We start from the raw sequence: 20607 nt of genomic DNA, 5'->3' as shown, positions 1-20607 counted from the left end.
GTACACATTCGGTCACCCAGGCTGCTAATGCATCGGTCATACATGTTTGTCCTACCGGGGTGACCCACAGCTTATTTTCGATATCATATATACATCCTAAGTTTTTCCACATATTTACAGCAGTTGCAGGAGCGTCCTCCTGCATTTGGATTATGTCAGCAATGGTTGGCATAGGTTTTTCAGAGGGAGACTTTTCCGGGGGGGGTTTTAGTCTGCCTCATCATTCTAGGCACCATTAGTTTGCCAGATTTAGAAATTTCTTTTGCCTTCTCGTCCGCTCTCCTGTTGCCCGTTTCCACCAGTCCCGTGCCTTTTGTATGCGCTGCGCATTTTATCACCGCTATCTTGTCTGGGAGCATAAGGGCCTGCAATAACTGTGTTAGTAACTGCTGGTGTGAGATGGGTGTACCAGCGGAGGTTAGAAATCCTCTGTTTTTCCATCACCGTCTTGATCGATGATTGCATAGCCAGATTGTCTATCCCCCCTTTCGCCGACGGAAGAACTTCCATCGGTGAAAAAGGAACAATCTGCACTTGGGAGGGGTATATCGGAGAGGTCGTCTCGAACCGAGGAGACTTCCTGCAACAGTTGCAGACAGTCATGAGTTGGGTCGAGCATGTCTGTGGGAGGATGCGTCAAAAAGTTAGCAGGGTTGATAGTGGTGCAGTGGGCAAACCGGACCTTCGGGTTATTAAGGAGAGCAATCTCATATCTATTCTGATGAGCCATCGTGAGATGCTGAGTCTGTAGCTGTCCCAAAAGGGCCGTAACAGAATGGGAACTATAGACAGTGATATCTTGTTGGAGGGTAATATTAGCAGCCGATTGCAGGCTGTGGTAGATAGCTGCAAGAATTTGGGTACAGATAGGATAGCCAAGGGCTACCGGATCGAGTTTAGAGGAGTAGTATGCAACCGGGCGACAGCGGTCGCCGTGGCGTTGGGTCAGGACAGCTGTGTCGCAGTCGGCAAGGACTGTGCAATAGAGCTGAAAAGGGCGATCATATAAGGGTCGACCAAGGGCAGGGACCTGGAGGAGTGCCTCCTTGAGGCGGTTCTGCTAGTGACTGTTTGTGATCAGCGGGCACTAGGACCCTGCGGAGCCATGCAGTGTCAATTTCAACGCAGCAGTTTCGAAACTGCCCAGCACAAATTCTTTATCTGTTTATTCTGAGACCAATGTAGTTCTGAACATACTGAGTTACTCATAATACTGATCACATTCCAGGGGCGGTGGTGGAGGTGGCCATGGAGGCTGTGGAGGCTGTGGGGGCTGTGGAGGCTTTGGGGGCTGTGGGGGCTTTGGGGGCTGTGGGGGCTGTGGAGGCTGTGGGGGCTTCTGACGTCCCCCGCAATTGAACAGAGGTTCCTCATCCCCATCGTCCCCCTCCTCCCAACCTTGCTTCGCATTGCTGACCGGCGCCGGGGTAGGAATAGCATTCTTACATTCTTTATATTCTTGACATTCCCTCTTTAAGACCTCTACTGTTTTAACAATTCCCCCTTCAGTGAGGCCAATACCCAATTTTGAGGCATTTTCCTGCCAGCTAGCCAGTATAGATGCATCTTTCACTGACTAACAGTATTCCCTCCACAAGGCAATTAATTTCTTTGCGGTGGGTTCTTGATAATACAGAAAAATGTGTCATTTGAAACATGAAAGTCTGGCAATATCTGGTTTAAGAGGGTACAGGGAAAGATCCCACAAAAGGTTAATAGCAGCTGCAAAGAGCAGGGTTATAAAATGCAGATTCTTGCTCACAAGCAGGTCTCAGCAGACACACAGGCTTCATGTGGTAAGCTAAAACAATGGCTCCCACCTTCATGGAATGTAACTATCTCAGGAAGCATCTGAAAAGCATGGATGAGAGTTTCAATTGCATTAAGTGACGAATGTTTAAAACAGGCAAGTCTTTCAAGTCACAACCAAGTTAAATTTTAGCATACAGCTAAGAGCAAAGTTTCACACCTTAATTGAAATAAACTCTCTTAGTAAACAGCTGGAAAGAATGGAAGATGCTCAGTCGAATTTAGTGTCAATTTCAGGGGTAAAATTCTACGAACATCAAGTTAATTAAAAGAAAATTGGAGATGACCTGGCTACGAGAAACATCATTTAAGTCAAAATCAAAGGCAAAGTTATGAACTGGGGACAATTGGAAAATTAAACGATTTGAAATCACAGAAATAAAAGTTAACTATTGAAACGAAAGCATTTTTTAAAATCAGATCTGAGAGGAGACGATATGCCCAAAATGAATAACGAGTTGTAGTAAGATGTTTACATCAAAGATACTTTTAAACTATCAAAGTGAAACAAGCCCATATACAATACAGTCGTTAAAACTTAATAACTCTTCGAAAGAGAATATAAACCCAGGGAGCAGAAGCAGCAGCACTCTGCAACAGCAACAGGAGAGAGAGAGAGAGAGAGAGAGAGAGAGAGAGAGAGACGCAGCCTGCTGGAGAAAGACAAGGAAAGCAGCCGAGTTTAAACAGCTAATACAACTCAAGAAGACCAGATTTTAAGTGGTTATTAGCTTACTTCACTTCCTTAATAACACAGGACCCAGGACACCAATGCTATTAAGGGGTAAGTAGGTAAAATTCTTCGGTGAAGGTATGGGTTATACCGGGGGATAGGCTCCGAGAACCCCGCCCGTAACTTCCAGAGAACGCTGCCTGGAATCACGGCGGCAGTCCCGTCCGGAGCCCACAGCCCGTTAACCGTCCCCTAGCAATCCTGAGAACCCCGCCCGTAACTCCAGCGAACGCTGCCTGGAATCACGGCGGCTCCTCAGGCTGCCCCTAGCAGTCCTGGCAACCCCGCCCGTAACTCCAGCGAACGCTGCCTGGAATCACGGCGGCAGTCCCAGGCTGCCCCTAGAGACGATAACCACAGGGTTCACTCACTTACCCTCTTTAAAACGGGTTCGCTGGACTGACCTGGATCTCGCAGAGGCTTCTCGACAAACCAACGGCAAGGCTGAGCAACGATCAAACTGGTAGTAGGCGAATACCAAGGTGGAAAAGAAATTTTTACTCACGTTGGGGGCCAAATTCGTCCTCTACTTTGAACGAGCTCAGTCGATTACGCCGGCTAGTTGCGCAGACCCCTCTGGAGATCCCCGTACGGGCCACCAAATGTGAATTGCGCTTTCACGTATCTGATCGTCAGTCCAGAAGTAAAACACTCGAACACGTCAGTAACGAATATTCGTTTATTTACGGCCGGGACAAATCTCTAAGCAGTCGGGTAACTACCTTCGAGAAGTGCCAAAATCCCAGAATAAGGACTGTATTTTTATACATTTTACAGCTTAGGGGTGGTCCCCTTAAATTCCTAGATACACCTATGATTTGGCAAGGATCCAGAACATGTACATATATGGAATTATTCTTCGAGGTCGGGAGGTTATTTTTGACATAATCATTAGCACAAGTCACTATTAATATTAATACAAAGGTTTTTGTATCCCATGGCCATCTGGCTTATCTCATTCCAAAGCCCATTCCTCTTACATCTCAATGTTTATTTGTTTCAACTGGTCAAACGAGCTTAAGTGCGTTATCTCTGCAATAAAGTAAGCTTCCCATTCATTCCATTCTTTGACTTTTTGACCTCTCTGCTTTCACAGATGCGGGTCAGAACATTAAATAGTACCAAAGCCACACTCCCTTTATTCCATCCCATAACCTTCTGACATCTCTGCTTTCACAGATGCCGGTCAGAACACACTCCCTTTATTTCATCCCTTGACCTGTTGACATCTCTTTCACAGAGCTTTTCAGAACTGTTATATTAACCCTATCAGCGAAGTTCCAAATTAAATCCACTTCTACATTCTCTTTAACAGTTTTCTTTTGGGTTTTGTTTTTATAAAAGTCCTTTTTTTCTTCTTCCTTTCCCCTCACTCACCCAGGATAGAGAGAGAGAGAGAGAGACTTTTGTCCAGAGTCTCTTTGTCCTTGCCTCGTGGTGGTCGCTGCCAGTTGGGTGGGGGGGGGGGGGGGGGGGGGGGGGGGGGGTTGGGTCGGTCCCCGCCGCTCGGTCCCCGCTGCTCCGTTCGGGCTGCTGCACTTCACACCCCGCGCCCTCCCGGTGGGGGTGGTTAGGTCGCTGGTCGCTGCCGCCGGCTGTGCCCCGCTTCAGTCCTGGCCGCTGCCGCACCGCTCCTGGCCTGCGTTGGGGGGGGGGGGGGGGGGAGCTGGACTTGCCGCCGCCGCCGAGGATGCTCCGCCGACAGGTTTGTTGGGGGTTGGGGAGTGGGGTGGGGTGGGGGGTGGGGTGGGGTGGGGGGGTGGGGGGTTGGTAGGGGGGTTGGGGAGGGTTGGTGGGGGGGTTGGTGTGGGGTGGGTGTGGGGGGGGTTCCCCCTTCCCTGCTCTTTGCCCCTGTGGAGAGAAAGGCCCCGACTTTGTTACCCTGCGGGTGCCCCTCTCCGTGCGACCGCTCTGCTCGCCGACCGGAAGTCTTCTCACTTGTGGTGTGTTGAAGTACCAAGAAGTCATCGTCAGGTGTTTGACTGGTTGAACAACCTTTGGTGTCTGACCTGGTCTTTTTTCTGTGCTTGTGGTATCGATTTTGTATGTCATTTGCCTTAAATACCGGATTGCTGTTTGGTCTTTGAGCAAAAATGAACTCAATAAATTCATCGGCATGACTTCTTTTTTTTGTCTGAACAATGTCCCGTTCTTCTTGGCATTGTTTGATTCATTTTCAAACCTTTTAGTCTCAGTGTCTTTTGTATGATCTGATGTTTCGCTGCACTTTATGATTTCAGGTTCCTGTGGATGATCTTGGAAATATATCGCCGTTCCTTCACTGTCGCTGGGGCAACATCCTGGAACTCCCTCCCCTAACAGCACAGTGCGTGTACCTACACCTCATGGACTGCTCTCGTTCAAGAAGGCAGCTCACCATCGCCTTCTCGAGGGCAATTAGAATCATAGAATTTACAGTGCAGAAGGAGGCCATTCAGTCCATCGAGTCTGCACCGGCGCTTGGAAAGAGCACCCTACCCAAGCCCACACCTCCACCCTACCCCAGTAACCGCACCCAACATTGAGGGCAACTTTTGGACTGTAAGGGCAATTTAACACGGCCAATCCACCTAACTTGCACATCTTTGGACTGTGGGAGGAAATCGGAGCACCCGGAGGAAACCCACGAACACACGGGGAGAAGGTGCACCCGCATAGAAAGTGACCCAAGCCGGGAAATGAATCTGGGACCCTGGAGCTGTGAAGAAATTGTGCCAACCACTGTGTTACTGTGTGGCCCATTTGGGATGGGCAACAAATGCTGGGCCTAGCCAGTTCACCGAAGCCCACATCACCAAAAGAATATTTTTAAAAGTCTATTGAGTTTTCAATATTACAACTATTACTTTTTAAAAATAATCTTTATTGTCACAAGTAGGCCTACATTAACACTGCAATGAAGTTACTGTGAAAAGCCCCTAGTCGCCACACTCCGGCGCCTGTTCGGGTGCACTGAGGGAGAATTCAGAATGTCCAAATTACCTAACAGCACGTCTTTCGGAACCTGTGGGAGGAAACCGGAGCACCCGGAGGAAACCTACGCAGACACGGGGAGAACGTGCAGACTCCACACAGACAGTGACCCAAGCCGGGAATCGAACCTGGGACCCTGGCGCTGTGAAGCCACAGTGCTAACCACTGCGCTACCGTGCTGTCCTTAACTTCAACAGTACTTAAACCGTGAAGCACTTGAGATCGTGAAAGGCGCTATCGAAAAGATTCTTTTGAAGAATCTGGCTTCTCTCTTCTGTGGAAATGAAATGAAAATCGCTTATTGTCACGAGTAGGCTTCAATGAAGTTACTGTGAAAAGCCCCTAGTCGCCACATTCCGGCGCCTGTCCGGGGAGGCTGGTACGGGAATTGAACCGTGCTGCTGGCCTGCTTGGTTTGCTTTAAAAGTCAGTGATTTAACCCAGTGAGCTAAACCAGCCCCCATGGAGGTTGCCATGGTGAGGTTACTGTGGTGATATGATTTGCATAGCTGTCTGCCATTGGTGCAGAACACCGGCTTACCATTGGCCCTGGTCGGTCATGTGCCTCTCGACCGATTGGTTGAGACCAGTCATGTGACAGCTCTCCGATTGGTCGAGGGGCTGAGTTAACCACGCCTCCATACTGAGGTATAAATAGTCGGAACGCCCGGCGGTCGTCCATTTTATTGTAGTCAACCGCAGGGCTAAGTTCTAGCTTATTAAAGCCTAACTTTTGTATAGCAACTCGTCTCTCGTGCAATTGATGGCTCATCAGTTACCAAGGTGGGGAACCTCTGAAACTTGCATTTCGGGACACATGGCACCGCGTGTCAGAGCCCCAGTTCAATATTCACTCCCTAACTCGGCCAAAACCCTTATCAACACAGGGAGCATTGTCCTGAACAAACGTGGGTGGAGGCCCGACAGGGGGGGGAACGGCCTACTCCAGTTCCTAATTCATATGTTCCTCTGTTTCTCTTGTTGTCAGATGGAGAGAGTCACACTTCCCTCACATCTTGGCCGGCGGCGTTAGGTAGATTTGGCGACAGTCGCGTAGATTACAGCTGAAAAAGAAAATTCAGTGTCAGGGAATTTTTGCACCGGGTTGTTTGAGATTCTGCAGCTTGATTGCAGAGCAACAAAGAGGAAATCTTTCAGAATCATATCAATTCTTAAATGTGTCAAGTTGGAATGTCTTGTCTGTGGCCTTGACTGTAACTATAAGTTAGGATCGCTGTCGCCCAACCATTGCCATCAAACTGTTCTTAAATTGATATAATGCTGACGGAAACCACAATTCAAGTTGTTGGATAATTGTTTGTTGTTGGCTCTAAGTTATTGCTGGACAAAGTGTGGAAAGTGGGAAGCTGGGACTGATAGGACAGGAACGCACTAAGAAGGAGCTGTTGAATCTCTCCCTTTGTCAACATTCTTCTTCAATCTCTTCTCCCATTCAGAGACAGGCGAGACAGCTAGTTTTTAATTTTGCTGCCAGACCGGCAGAGATTTTTTCCAGCATTTTCTCTGTTTAGTTCAGATGGGGAGGCGGTGGCTTAGTGGTATTGTCACTGGGCTAGTAAACCAGAGACCTAGAATAATACTCTGGGGTCCCAGGTTCAAATCTTGCCACTGCAGACGGTGAAATTTGAATTCAATAATAATCTGCCCTTTTAACAGTCAGTATTTAAAAAGACACACACTCTATCTTGCCCATTAGAGAACCAGGAAGAGTACAGGACAGGAAGAGGCCATTCAGCCCCATCGATTCTGCACCAATCCTCCAAAAGAGCACCCACACTCCTCCCTCTACCCGTAACCCCACCTGACCTTTTTGGACACTAAGGCGCAATTTAGCATGGGCAATCCACCTCACCTGCACATCTTTGGACTGTGGGAGGAAACCGGAGCACCCGGAGGAAACCCACACAGACACGGGGAGAACGTGCAGACTCCGCACAGACAGTGTCCCGCGGTTGGAGTCGATCCCGGGTCCCTGGCGCTGTGATGCAGGACTGATAACTACTATGTCACCGTGTCACTCACAGTTAGGTAGTTAGTTGCCCCGTAGTTAGTTACAGTAGGAATCTGAGTTAGCTGCCATCTTTCCGTTGCTATTCCTTACCTGTCTCTTCCTTTCGAATATTAACGTTGCTGTACAGAGACTCCTGCGGCCCTGGAAAGGATATAAGATCAGAAGACGTGTGAGCAGGCATCAGTTATTTGGGCAGAATATGGTCAGTTACTTCCCCCTTTTCATCCTTACCTGAAAAACCTTTCTACAATTGAATCGCAAAGCAATTAGCCCAACAACGCATTTACCCAGAGCCTATACCATTGTGCAATATCTCAAGGTACTTCACAGGAGAGAGAAACAAACACAATTTCTGAGCCAAGAAAAGAGATATTAGGACAGATAAGGACACAAGAATTAGGAGCAGGAGTAGGCCATTCTGCCCCTTGGTCTGCTGCCCCATTCAATAAGAACATGGCTGCTCTGATTGTGGCCTCAGCTCCACTTATCCACCTAGCCCCATAGCCCTGGTAGATAAGATTTTGTTAACCCTCTCGAAAGGAGCGGGAGTCTACCGGGTCCGCCATCAATCTCCTGCTGGCTATTCAAAACAATCCGGCAGATTTTAAAACAATGGCCTGGATTCTCCGTCCTGGAGACTAAGTGCTGCCGCCGGTGGAGAATCGAGGGAACTGCGCCGGCCAGGAGAAATGCAGGTCATGTAAATGCACGCTGGCATCTGATTCACTGGGGTGGGGATTTGTGTTCGGAGCCTGACAAGCTGGAGCAGCTTTTAAAGGCTCCACTCAGCACTGACTGTCATTCCAGCCAAGGTGACAGCCACTGAAAGAACAGAACCAAGGTACCTGGATGCTAACATTGAACGTATGCTGGATGGTGTTGAGGAGAGGAATGTCATGAATCTACCTGAAGACAGCAATGGACAGTATTCAAATTTCCTCAACTGGTCTGCTGTCATGTGAGAGCACCTTTAAGTGTGTTTATCAAATAGCTGCAGTGGGCTTACCTTTTAGAAATGGGTGTTTATCAAATAGCTGTAGTGGATGTACCTTTAAGAAATGGGTGTTTATCAAATAGCTGCAGTGGATGTACCTTTAAGAAATGGGTGTTTATCAAATAGCTGCAGTGATGTCAGAGTGTAGGTGGAGCTGGGCTGTCTGTCTGTTTTACTTTCGCTTTGAGCTAGCAGCTACAGGGTATGTTTAGTTTCATTTTGCAGATTGGGAGCTGCATCCAACAAAACCAGGTGTAATTCTGATTTCTATCTGCATGAAAGGAATATCTGCAGATCACTTGCTAATTTAAAAGTGATAACTGCTCTCAGTAGAGAATTTAAATCTGATCTCTGTGTTAAAGAGGGTCTTATGGATGTTGTTAGGAAAGATTAAGGGTTACTTATAGAGTACTGTATTCTTTGGGGGGAGTAGTTGAGTTGATAGTTGCTGAGATGTTTACTGTGTGTTTATAAAAATGTTAACTGGATTTCATAGAATAAACATTGTTTTCGTTTTAAAATACTCTTAGTTCTTTGTTGCATCACACCTGTAAAGTGGGCCCTTGTGCTCCCCATAACTAAATCTATTTAAAGTTTGGGTCAGGTGAACTCCATGATACACTTTGGTGTTCTCTAAACCCTGGCCCATAACACTGCGTTAGTCCCAGCAACGAGTTTAGAACGGCAGTTTAGATAATCAAGCGTGAATAGATTATGGAGGAGAAACAGATTGTAGACGATTGGGAAGATCCCTCAAATATGTACATGTTGATGTGTAGTCAAGGAAGTTGATAGATGCAGACAACCAATTACACAGAACAATCAAAGAACAAGGGGCAGCATGGTAGCATTGTGGATAGCACAATCGCTTCACAGCTCCAGGGTCCCAGGTTCGATTCCGGCTTGGGTCACTGTCTGTGTGGAGTCTGCACATCCTCCCCGTGTGTGCGTGGGTTTCCTCCGGGTGCTCCGGTTTCCTCCCACAGTCCAAAGATGTGCAGGTTAGGTGGATTGGCCATGATAAATTGCCCTTAGTGTCCAAAATTGCCTTTAGTGTTGGGTGGGGTTACTGGGTTATGGGGATAGGGTGGAGTTGTTGACCTTGGGTAGGGTGCTCTTTCCAAGAGCCGGTGCAGGCTCGATGGGCTGAATGGCCTCCTTCTGCACTGTAAATTCTATGATTTTATGAACAACAAAGGTGTACTTGACCAGTTCCTGAGGGGAGGGAGGCAGTTACCATCTAGCAGTCTCAAAAAATTGATAGGCCAGTTTCCAGCCATCATGGACAAGTTTACAACAAACAGGCTTCTAAGTCATGGAGCCGAGGCAGTGCAGAAAACCTTCGTAACAGCAGTTTTAAAATATCTTTGCTGGACCAGGAATAAGGCGGTTCACACATTTGAGTACCATCCCTGTATTGTGTGGTAACTATAGGTGGTTATTCCATTTGGATGTTGCTGGGGAACAGGGGAGGTCTTACAGAGTTCAGGTACTGTAGATATATTGTGTAGCAAGGGGTACGTTCTATATAAACTGTGTGCGTTTAGTAACTCATACATTTTAAGGGGAGGCACTGGATTTGTGGTACTGTCGCTGGACTAATAATCCAGAGGCCCGGGTAATGCTCTGGGGACCCCGGGTTTGAATCCCACCAATTCAATAAAAAATCTGGAATTAAAAATCTAATGCTGATTATGAAACTATTGTCAAATGTCGTAAAAACTTATCTGGTTCACTAATGTCCTTTCGGGAAGGAAATTTGCCGTCCTTACCTGGTCTGGCCTACATGTGACTCCAGACCCACAGCAATGAGGTTGACTCTTAAATGTCCTCAGGGATGGGCAATAACTGCAGGCCCAGCCAGCGACGCCAACATCTCAAAAACCAAGACATCTTAATTGGGTGAGGCTGGAGTCGTCCCTTTTGTGCATATTTGTCTTTACTTAATAAATAGTCTTTCATAATTGTGACATGATGACTGGGCTGTTTATTCTCTCTGGGTTTCACTTGTCTCCTCCCATCAAAACAAAACAAAACTAAACAGCCCCAAGAATCGGTGTTGCAAGTTGGGATACCTTCACAAATAACATCAGCGTGCTTCCTGGCTGGAGGGTCACACTCTTCGCCAGGGTGGGATGGAGACTCATGGCTGCGATACTGAACGACGCCTGGGATGAGGTGGCAAAGGCCATGATGGTGGAGAGCCTCACCATAGGATGGCACCCAATCCCATGAGAAGATGCATGACTTTAAAGAACAAAGAACAATACAGCACAGGAACAGGCCATTCGGCCCTCCAAGCCTGTACCAGTCATGATACCACCCTTGGCCAAAACTCTCAGCACTTCCTTGTGCCATATCTCTCTGTACCCATCCTATCCATGTGTTTGTTGAGATGCCTTTTGAACGCCGTTGACATACCTGCTTCCACAGCCTCCCCTGGCAAAGCGTTCCAGGCACTCACCACCCTCTGTGTAAAAAACCTGCCTCACACATCTCCTCTAAACTCTGCCCCATGGACCTTAAACCTATGCCCCCTGGTGATGGGCCCCTCCACCCTGGGAAAGACTGCCTGCCCATCCACTCTATCCATGCCCCTCATAATCTTCTGGACCTCTATCAGGTCCCCTCTGAACCTCTGTCGTTCTAATGAAAGCAGTCCGAGTCTATTCAGCCTCTCCACATAGCTAACACCCTCCAGACCAGGCAACATCCTGGTAAACCTCCTCTGCACCCTCTCCAAAGCCTCCACACCCTTCTGGTAATGTGGTGACCAGAATTGTGCGCAATATTTGGAGTGCGACCTTACCAAGGTCCTATACAACTGGAGTATGACTTGTCAGTTTTTATACTCGATGCCCTGTCCAATGAATGCAGGCATTCCGTCTGCTTTCTTGACTACCTTGTCCACTTATGTTGCCACTTTCAAAGATCTGTGGACCTGCACGCCCAGATCTCTCTGACTTTCTATATTCCTAACGGTTTTGCCATTTACGGTATATTTCCCCTCTCTGTTAGCCCTACCAAAACGCATAACCTCACATTTGCCCGGATTAAACTCCATTTGCCATTTCTCTGCCCATGTCTCCAACCTATCTCTGTCCTCCTGTATCCTCTGACAACCCTCAACACTATCTCCCACTTCACCAACCTTGGTGTAATCCGTGAACTTACTAATCAGACCAGCTACATTTTCCTCCAAATTGTTTATGTACACCACAAACAACAGAGGCCCCAGCACCGATCCCTGTGGAACACCACTAGTCACAACCTTCCATTCAGGAAAACACCCTCTACTGCTACTTTTGTTTTCTATGACCTCGTCAGTTCTGTATTCACCTTATTATCTCACCTCTGATCCCGTGTGACGTCACCTTTTGTACCAGTCTGCCATGCGGCATCTTCTCAAGTACCTTCAAGCAGCATGGCTCATTAACAGTCTCTGTGCCCTTGGCATCTCTCCCATTCCTCACTCGTCACATCTGACCCCAATCCCCTCAAGGTCAATAACACCCCACCTGCTTGCATCTCCCTCACAGCCCACCCTCCACGAATCCTCAGCACATGTATCATTCTCTTTGGCCAGGACCCTTGCACACACATGCCACCAGCTACAAGCCGCCCCCCATAAAACCCACGTCCCAGTATCTCACTATATCCTTTCTGTGTCCCCGAGGATAAGGCAGCCCATAATCGCAATGGGGCGCCAAAACACGGAACGGGGAATCCCAGATATTCGGGTCCATGCTCCTTCTGAGGAAAGAACCCTGCAACCTGGGGGGGGGGGTTGGCTGGGGAGAGGACAGTATCTGGAATGGAGTTCGACATGCGTCAAACAAGTGAGAGTCCAGTGCAACGCGGATGCCCTTGCAGCAAGTGAGTTACCGCTCACCCACAGACGTGTCCTTCCCAAGATCTCGCCACATGTCTTTTGTCTTACAGGATCACCATCAGGCAAGGCTAGGCTGTCCAGGGTCACTGGCCCCCAGCCGTAGCCTAAAGACACCCCGGCGCATGATTCCAGGAAAGACACCGTATCCTCGGCACTACCTTCACCATCACAGACACTATCACCTCGGTGGGTAATGTTAGTGATCAGGCTCCTGGCTCACCCTCTGGTGAGCACCGCACACGTGCTGCAGCACATCAAATGGAGGCAGGGACTCGCCAGGGAGAAGATGGTTGGAGGGCTGCCCAATCCCAGGGAACAGCTGTCGCCCAGACAGATGTTACACATCTGGAAAACATGGGCGGGATTCTCTGACCCCTCCCGCCAGGTCGGAGAATCGCTGGGGGAGGGGGGGGGGCTGAATCCCGCCCCCGCTGGCCCACCGAATTCTCCGGCACCGGTGATTCGGCGGGGGCGGGAATCACGGCGTGCCAGTCGCCCCCACCCCCGATTCTCTGGCCTCTATGGGTCGAAGTCCCACTGGTTCTATGACAGTCCCGCCGGCGTAAATTGAACTAGGTCCCTTGCTGGCGGGACTGTCATAGAACCAGCGGGACTTCGACCCATAGAGGCCAGAGAATGCACCAGTGCCGGGATCATGGGGTGGAATTCTCCCATTCCCGGCGGCCCGATACCGGAGTGGTTCACACCACTCCATCCCGCCGGGACCCCGCGCCCCGCCGGGAACGGGAGAATCCCGCCCCATGATCCCGTCACCGGTGCAGAAGCAGAGCCAGATTCTACTGAGGGGGTTTCAGCAACTTTCCAGCCCCTGCAAGGACATCTGGACGAGTGCACTCTCATTCAGACATAGGAGGCGGTGTCAACCGTGAATGGCACCCAGGCCAACACTGAAAGGGTGACGGCCGCAGTGGTTGGCCTGGGGCAAGTCTTCCGAGTATTGTGTCAGGAAGTCCAAGGATTGGGGGAGACTGTGCTGTTCATGGCTGAGGACAGATGGCCCAGTCATGGACGCACATGTCCCGGGCAAAGGTGGACATTGCTGTAGTGCTCCAGAGCTTGGCTGAGGGCATCAAGAGGGTTGGCCGGGCGCTGGGTTACCCTAGCCAAATTATTTATGTAAATAGAGAACAACGTTGGTCCCTGCACCGACTCTGAACCGCCACACTCTGGTTTCAGATTTATAGCCACACGTGGATTTATCTCATTACCGCTCTCTTGTGGTGACCTTGTAAAGTTCACTGCAGTGTAAACCACATCACTTCCAGCTGCTTGCGGACCTATCAAAGATACAAAAACGGAAGACAATATGGATGTTTATAAAAGGAGAAATATGGGTGAAGTTACAGCATTCCAGGACCCCTATTCCAGGATGGAATAACCAAGGAAAAATTGAGGTAAATTACAATTAACGTTTGAGGATGTCATACACGGCTTTCAGGACCAGTGGGAGGAAACCGGAGCACCCGGAGGAAATCACGCAGACACGGGGAGAACGTGCAGACTCCACACAGACAGTGACCCAAACCGGGATTCGAACCTGGGACCCGGGCGCTATGAAGCCACAGTGCTAACCACTGTGCTACCTTGCTACCCTGATCATGGCTGAAGATCATGGCTGATTATCAAGTTCAATATCCTGCCCCAAGAGCTATATCTAATTCCTTCTTGAAATTACGTTTTGGCCTCAACTACTTTCTGTGGTAGCGAGTTCCATAGATTCTCCACTCTCTGGGTGAAGTAATTACTCCTCACCTCAGTCCTAAAAGGTTTACCCCTTATCCTCAAACTGTGACCCCCTCATTCTGGACTCCCCCACCATCGGGAACATTCTTTCTGAATCTACCCTGTCTAATCCTGTTAGAATTTTATAAGTTTCTATGAGATCCCCTCTCACTCTTCTAAACTTCAATGATTAGAATCCTAACCGACTTAATCTCTCCTCATGTGACAGTCCCGCCATCCCTGGAATCAGTCTGGTAAACCTTCGCTGCACTCCCTCGAGAGCAAGAACATCCTTCCTCAGAGAAGGACACCAAAACTGCACACAATACCCCAGGTGTGACCTCACCAAGGCCCTATACAATTGCAGTAAAACATCCCTATTCCTATAATCAAGTCCTCTCGCTATGAAGCCCAACATACCATTTGCCTCTTTACTGCCTGCTGTACCTGTGCGCTTACTTTCAGCGACTGACGCACGAGGACACAAAGGTCTCACTGAGTATCCGCCTCTCTCAATTTACACCCATTCAAATAATAATCTGCCTTCCTATTTTTGCAACTGAAGTGGATAACCTCACATTTATCCACATTATACTGCATCTGCCTGTGTGTGTCCATTCACTCAGCCTGTCCAAATCCCGCTGAATCATCTCCTCAGAGCTCACCCTCCCACCCAACTTTGTACCATCTGCAAGTTTGGAAATAATACATTTAGTTCCCTCGTCCAAATCATTAATATATAAAATGTGGACAGCTGGGGTCCGAGCACAGATCCCAGCTAGTCACTGCCTGCCAGTCAGAAAAAGACCAATTTATTCCCACTTTTTGCTTCTTGTCTGCTGATCAGCTTTCAATCCAGTTCAAGACACTTCCTGTAATACCATGCGCTTTAACTTTACATATTAATGTTCTACGTAAGACCTTGTCGAAAGCCTTCTGACCGTCTAAATAAACCACATCCACCGGTTCACCCTGGTCAACTCGACTAGTTACATCTTCAAAGAATTCTAGTAGACTTGGCAAGCATGATTTTCCTTTCCTAAATCCCAATTGGTCACTCAGGCCATGTGACTCTTACTCGGCTGTGTTGCCCTTAAAGGAACAATCACCACAGATACCCAACCCTCCATGGCCATCCAATGTTCCACTCACAGGACCTACCTCACTTCTCCTCCTCCACTGCGGCCTCTCAAATATGCAAATCAGGCCCAGTCTTCAAGAGGTACAGTCCTCCAAATGATTTGACTGCAAAGAGGGGAATGTTCTAGATTTGCTTAAAATAAACAGATCGATCTCACACAGGGCTGGAACCTCAACATATGTTGAGTTTATTTGAAGTTGTGGTACTGGTTTGCTCAGCAGGCACATTTACTGTAAAGATTCAAATTACTGTCAATAGGAAAGTACGGGTGTGATTCCTTTACATCACTTGCTGCTGGCTGAACTGAAATCTCCTCTGGAAAATGCTTGCTGGTCATGCGGTTTATATCCTGGCTACTTATTGACATTTTCTCTCTTAAAGCAATATCAAGCAACATTGACCACTTCCATCTAGAAAGACAAGGCAAGCAGATACCTGGGAACCCCACCACCTGGAGGTTCCCCTCCAAGTCACTCACCACCCTGACTTGGAAATATATCGGCCGTTCCTTCACTGTCGCTGGGTCAAAATTTTGGAATCCGCCCCCTTACAGCAGCATGTAGCATTGTGGATAGCACAAATGCTTCACAGCTCCAGGGTCCCAGGTTCGATTCCGGCTTGGGTCACTGTCTGTGCGGAGTCTGCACATCCTCCCCGTGTCTGTGTGGGTTTCCTCCGGGTGCTCCGGTTTCCTCCCACAGTCCAAAGATGTGCAGGTTAGGTGGATTGGCCATGATAAATTGCCCTTAGTGTCCAAAATTGCCCTTAGTGTTGGGTGGAGTTATGGGGATAGGGTGGAGGTACATAGAGTACATAGAACAGTACAGCACAGAACAGGCCCTTCGGCCCTCGATGTTGTGCCGAGCAATGATCACCCTACTCAAACCCACGTTTCCACCCTTTACCCGTAACCCAACAACCCCCCCCCCTTAACCTGACTTTTTTGTAGGACACTACGGGCAATTTAGCATGGGAGGGAAAGTCACTCGTGGTGAAGTTTCAGGTGGATTATTACATATTAAAGGATCTAATCAGGCCCAAGAATTAGATGAAGTGAAATGGCACAAGTGTGTAGCAACCAAGGACTGGCTGCATAAGCAGGTGATTGAACTTAGGGAGTAGTTTTACCTTTACGGTTTGGACAGTAAGGTGATGTAAAAGCCAAATACTGCCGCTGCTGGAAGTCTGAAATAAAAAACAGAAATGAAAACAGCTCTGGAGCAGGACCAATGGATTCAAAATGTTACCTGTGTCTCCGTCTCCCACAGTCTGTCCAAGCGGAGCGGCACGGTAGCACAGTAGTTAGCACTGTTGCTTCACAGCGGTAGGGACCCAGGTTCAATTCCCGCTTGGGTAACTGTCTGTGCGGAGTCTGCACGTTCTCCCCGTGTCTGCGTGAGTTTCCTCCGGGTGCTCCGGTTTCCACCCACAGGTCCCGAAAGACGTGCTGTTAGGTGGATTGGACATTCTGAATTCTCCCTCTGTGTGCCCAAACAGGTGCCGGAATGTGGCGACTAGGGGCTTTTCACAGTAACTTCATTGCAGTGTTAATGTGAGCCTACTTGTGACAATAATTTGAAAAAAAGACTATATTATAGGGCCTGGTGAGACTGAGGTCACTAAGTATTTGTTGGAGAAGTACACCCATGTTTCAGGAACTAAGGCACGTAAATGGAGTTGTAATACCAACCAGCTGTGAATTCAGCTCCTGGGGTCCGTATGGCCTCTTCCAGCCGCCACGAGGGTACATAGCTTTAAATTGAGGGGGAGATAGATACAGGACAGATGTCAGAGGTAGGTTCTTTACTCAGAGAGTAGTGAGGGCGTGGAATGCCCTGCCTGCAACAGTCGTGGACTCGCCAACATTAAGGGCATTTAAATGGTCATTGGATAAACATATGGTTGATAATGAAATAGTGTAGATGGGCTTTAGAGGGGTTTCACAGGTCGGCGCAACATCGAGGGCCGAAGGGCCTGTACTGCGCTGTAATGTTCTATGTTCTAAAGAGGGGAGTTATTTCAACTTGCAGGTAAAGTGGCACCATCTGGCTTCCCTCGGTTATTAGAGGGTCAAAGTCCTGGAACTTCCTCCCTGACAGCACTGAGGGTGTACCTACACCACATGGACTGCAGCGACTCACAAAGGCACCTCCTGCTTAAAGGGGAAATTAGGGATGGGCAATAAATGCTGCCTCAGCCAGCATTTTCACAGCCTGCGAAAGAAGAAGTGAAAAAGGATGACTTCGCACCTTGTCCCTACCGATCTCTCCCCCTGAGCAAATGCAGACCGACTGAACTCTTCCTGGACAATTATTTCTGACTGGGAGTAGCTCTCACTGTGGGGAGGTCAAACGCAGACTGGGTGACTAGTTTATGGGACACCTCTGTTGGGTCCACAAGTATGCCGCTGAGATTCCAGTCCCTTACCATTTTAATGCTGCCACTCTGACCTCTCTGTCCTTGACACGTGGCGTTGACAAAGAAACTCAACACAAGCTTGAGGATCATCTTTCAACTGGGCACCTTACAGCCCTCAAGGACTCATCATTGGATTCAACAATTTTCCACCATCATTTCTCCCGCATTATGTCTCTTTCCAGGGGCGGCATTCTCCCCTACCCGGCGGGGCGGGGGGTCCCAGCGTAGGGGAGTGGCGCCAACCACTCCGGCGTCGGGCCTCCGCACCTTTGGAGGCTAGGCCCGCGCCGCAGCAGTTGGCACCATGTCGACTGCCGCGAAAACCGGCACCAGCGGCATTTCAGGCCCGCCGCCCGGCGCCGCGGCTGGTCGAAAGGCCTTCGCCGGTTTGCGCATGCGCCGGTGGTGACGTCAGCGGCTCACCACCGGCGCATGCGCGCTGGGGGATTCTCTTCTGCCTCCGCCATGGCGACAGCGGAAGAGAAAGAGTGCCTCCACGGCACTGGCCCGCCCGCCGATTGGTGGGCCCCGATCGCGGGCCTGGCCACCGTGGGGGCACCCCCCGGGGTCCAATCGCCCCGCGCCCCCCCCCCCCCCCCCCCCCCCCAGGACCCCGCCCGCGCCGCCAATCCTGCCGCCACCAGAGGTGGTTCAAACCTCGGCGGCGGGAGAGGCCTCCCAGCGGCGGGACTTCGGCCCATCGCGGGCCGGAGAATCCCCGCAGGGGGCTCGCCGATCGGAGTGGCGTGATTCCCGACACCGGCACTTCCCGGGTGGCGGAGAATCTCTGCCATGGCGGGGGCGGGATTTTCAGCGGCCCTGGGCGATTCTCCGGCCCTGCGGGGGGGTCGGAGAATTTCGCCCCAGGTTTTGGTTTTACTCTTGTGTTTCTCTCTTGTTTTCACTTTTGGGCGGGATGGCTGTATATCATTCCGCCATTCACTCTTCCTCTGGAGACATCTTTTGTTTCTCTATCACTCCCTATGATTTGCACCTCCAATCCTTTTCTCATTCTATCCCTACCATCGTTCTCCCCATCACAGACTCCCTTTTATGTTCTTGTAACCCCCCCACCCCCACCCCACCCCCTCCATCCCACCTTCACTGGCTTGAAAACTGTTCCAAGAGCAAAGAACAATACAGCAGATGCCTTTTGAACGCCGTTAATGTATCTGCTTCCACAACCTCCCCTGGCAACGCGTTCCAGCCACTCACCACCCTCTGTGTAAAAAACCTGCCTCGCACATCTCCTCTAAACTTTGCCTCACAGATCTTAAACCTATGCCCCCTGGTGACTGACCCCACCACGCTGGGAAAGACTGCCCGCCCATCCACTCTATCCATGCCCCTCACAATCTTGTAGACCTCTATCAGGTCATCCCTCAACCTCCGCCTTTCTAATGAAAACAGTCCGAGTCTATTCAGTCTCTCCACATAGTCAACACCCTCCATACCAGGCAACATCCTGGTAAACCTCCTCTGCACCCTCTCCAAAACCTCCACATCCTTCTGGTAGTGTGGCGATCGGAATTGTGCGCAATATTCCAAGTAATTGTGCGCAACATTCCTACAGTAACTTTTGCCTATTCTGGTGAAAGGTCATCGACCTGAGATGTTAAGTTCTGTTTCTCTCTCTCTCTCTCTCTCTTTCCGTTGACGCTGTCTGACCTGTTGTATATTTCCAGAATTTTTTGTTTTTATTTTAAGCTTCGGGTTTGTACTTCGAAGGACCTGCCCAGTGCCGGGTGAGTTTGTGTTAATACCTGTCTCTGCTTGCTGCAATACTGGATCATTCGCGGCACTGTGAACAGGAATCTCACCAACTCCTTGTGGATCTATCAAAGACACAGAAATGTTAGACAGGGTTTCTACCGTAATCAATAAAAAAGCAGGACATATAATGGCATGTCCCATGAATAAAGAAAAAAAGCTATTGGGGTCTCGAATTCCCGCCTTAAACCTCTCGTATCTCCTCCTTTATGATGTGGTTGCAGGCTCGAAGGGCCGAATGGCCTCCCCCTCTGACCAAGGCTTGGTCATCTATCCCACATGGTCCGGTTTCAAATACTGTTGGACAATCACACCTGTGACCCTACGTTAGAGGTGCTATCTAAATGCAAATTGTTGCTCCATGGGTCGGAAGATGTGTGTGTTCTGACCGGAATTGTGGAGGAGAATCAACGGAAAAAGAGTTGGAGAGGGTCAAAGTGGTAAGAGGAGGGGACGACTGATATGTGAGAAAGAGCAAAGCCAGATAGATTGTTGGGTTGAAGGGACCCAATCACTATTTGTCAATGTACTCTGTCGATTATTCTTTTTGTCTACTGTGTACGTACTGTGTACGTTCCCTCGGCCGCAGAAATATACTTTTTACTGTACTTCGGTAGATGTGACAATAAGTCAATCAATCAGTCAATCAATCAGTCAATCAATCAATCAATCAACCAGACTCTGAGAATCAGCCATTAAATGGGGAAGTGTTTGTGAAACCAGCCCAGAAACGTTACTTTGGTGGAATCCCTCCTGTCCCAAGAACCCCAGAGCTGAAGGGGTTGGATTGCGAGGAGAGGTTGAGTAGACTGGAACTGTACTCGTTGGAATTTAGAAGGATGAGGGGGATCTTATAGAAACATTTAAAATTGTGAAGGGAATAGATAGGATAGATGCGGGCAGGTTGTTTCCACTGGCGGGTTAAAGCAGAACTAGGGGACATAGACTCAAAATAAGGGGAAGTAGATTTAGGACTGAGTTTAGGAGGAACTTCTTCACCCAAAAGGGTTGTGAATCTATGGAATTCATTGCCCAGTGAAGCAGTTGAGGCTCCTTCATTAAATGTTTTTAAGGTAAAGATAGATAGTTTTTTTAAGAATAA

General features: G+C 49.0%; 1 long non-coding RNA gene across 1 annotated transcript; it reads right to left on the bottom strand.

The window, feature by feature from the left end:
• Nucleotides 1-6523: 6523 nt before the first annotated feature.
• On the bottom strand, nt 6524-13740 carry LOC119970037. The gene is made up of 3 exons (XR_005461528.1): nt 13663-13740; nt 7638-7688; nt 6524-6579 (listed from the first exon to the last, which is right to left on the bottom strand). It is a non-coding gene; the product is annotated as an uncharacterized LOC119970037 (long non-coding RNA).
• Between the last annotated feature and the right edge of the window lie 6867 nt (nt 13741-20607).

The sequence above is a fragment of the Scyliorhinus canicula genome, chromosome 8 (genome assembly GCF_902713615.1).
Source record: "Scyliorhinus canicula chromosome 8, sScyCan1.1, whole genome shotgun sequence".
Classification (NCBI taxonomy): domain Eukaryota; kingdom Metazoa; phylum Chordata; class Chondrichthyes; order Carcharhiniformes; family Scyliorhinidae; genus Scyliorhinus; species Scyliorhinus canicula.
Note: the sequence above shows the minus strand (reverse complement) of the source record. Positions and strands in the feature narration are given on the sequence as shown.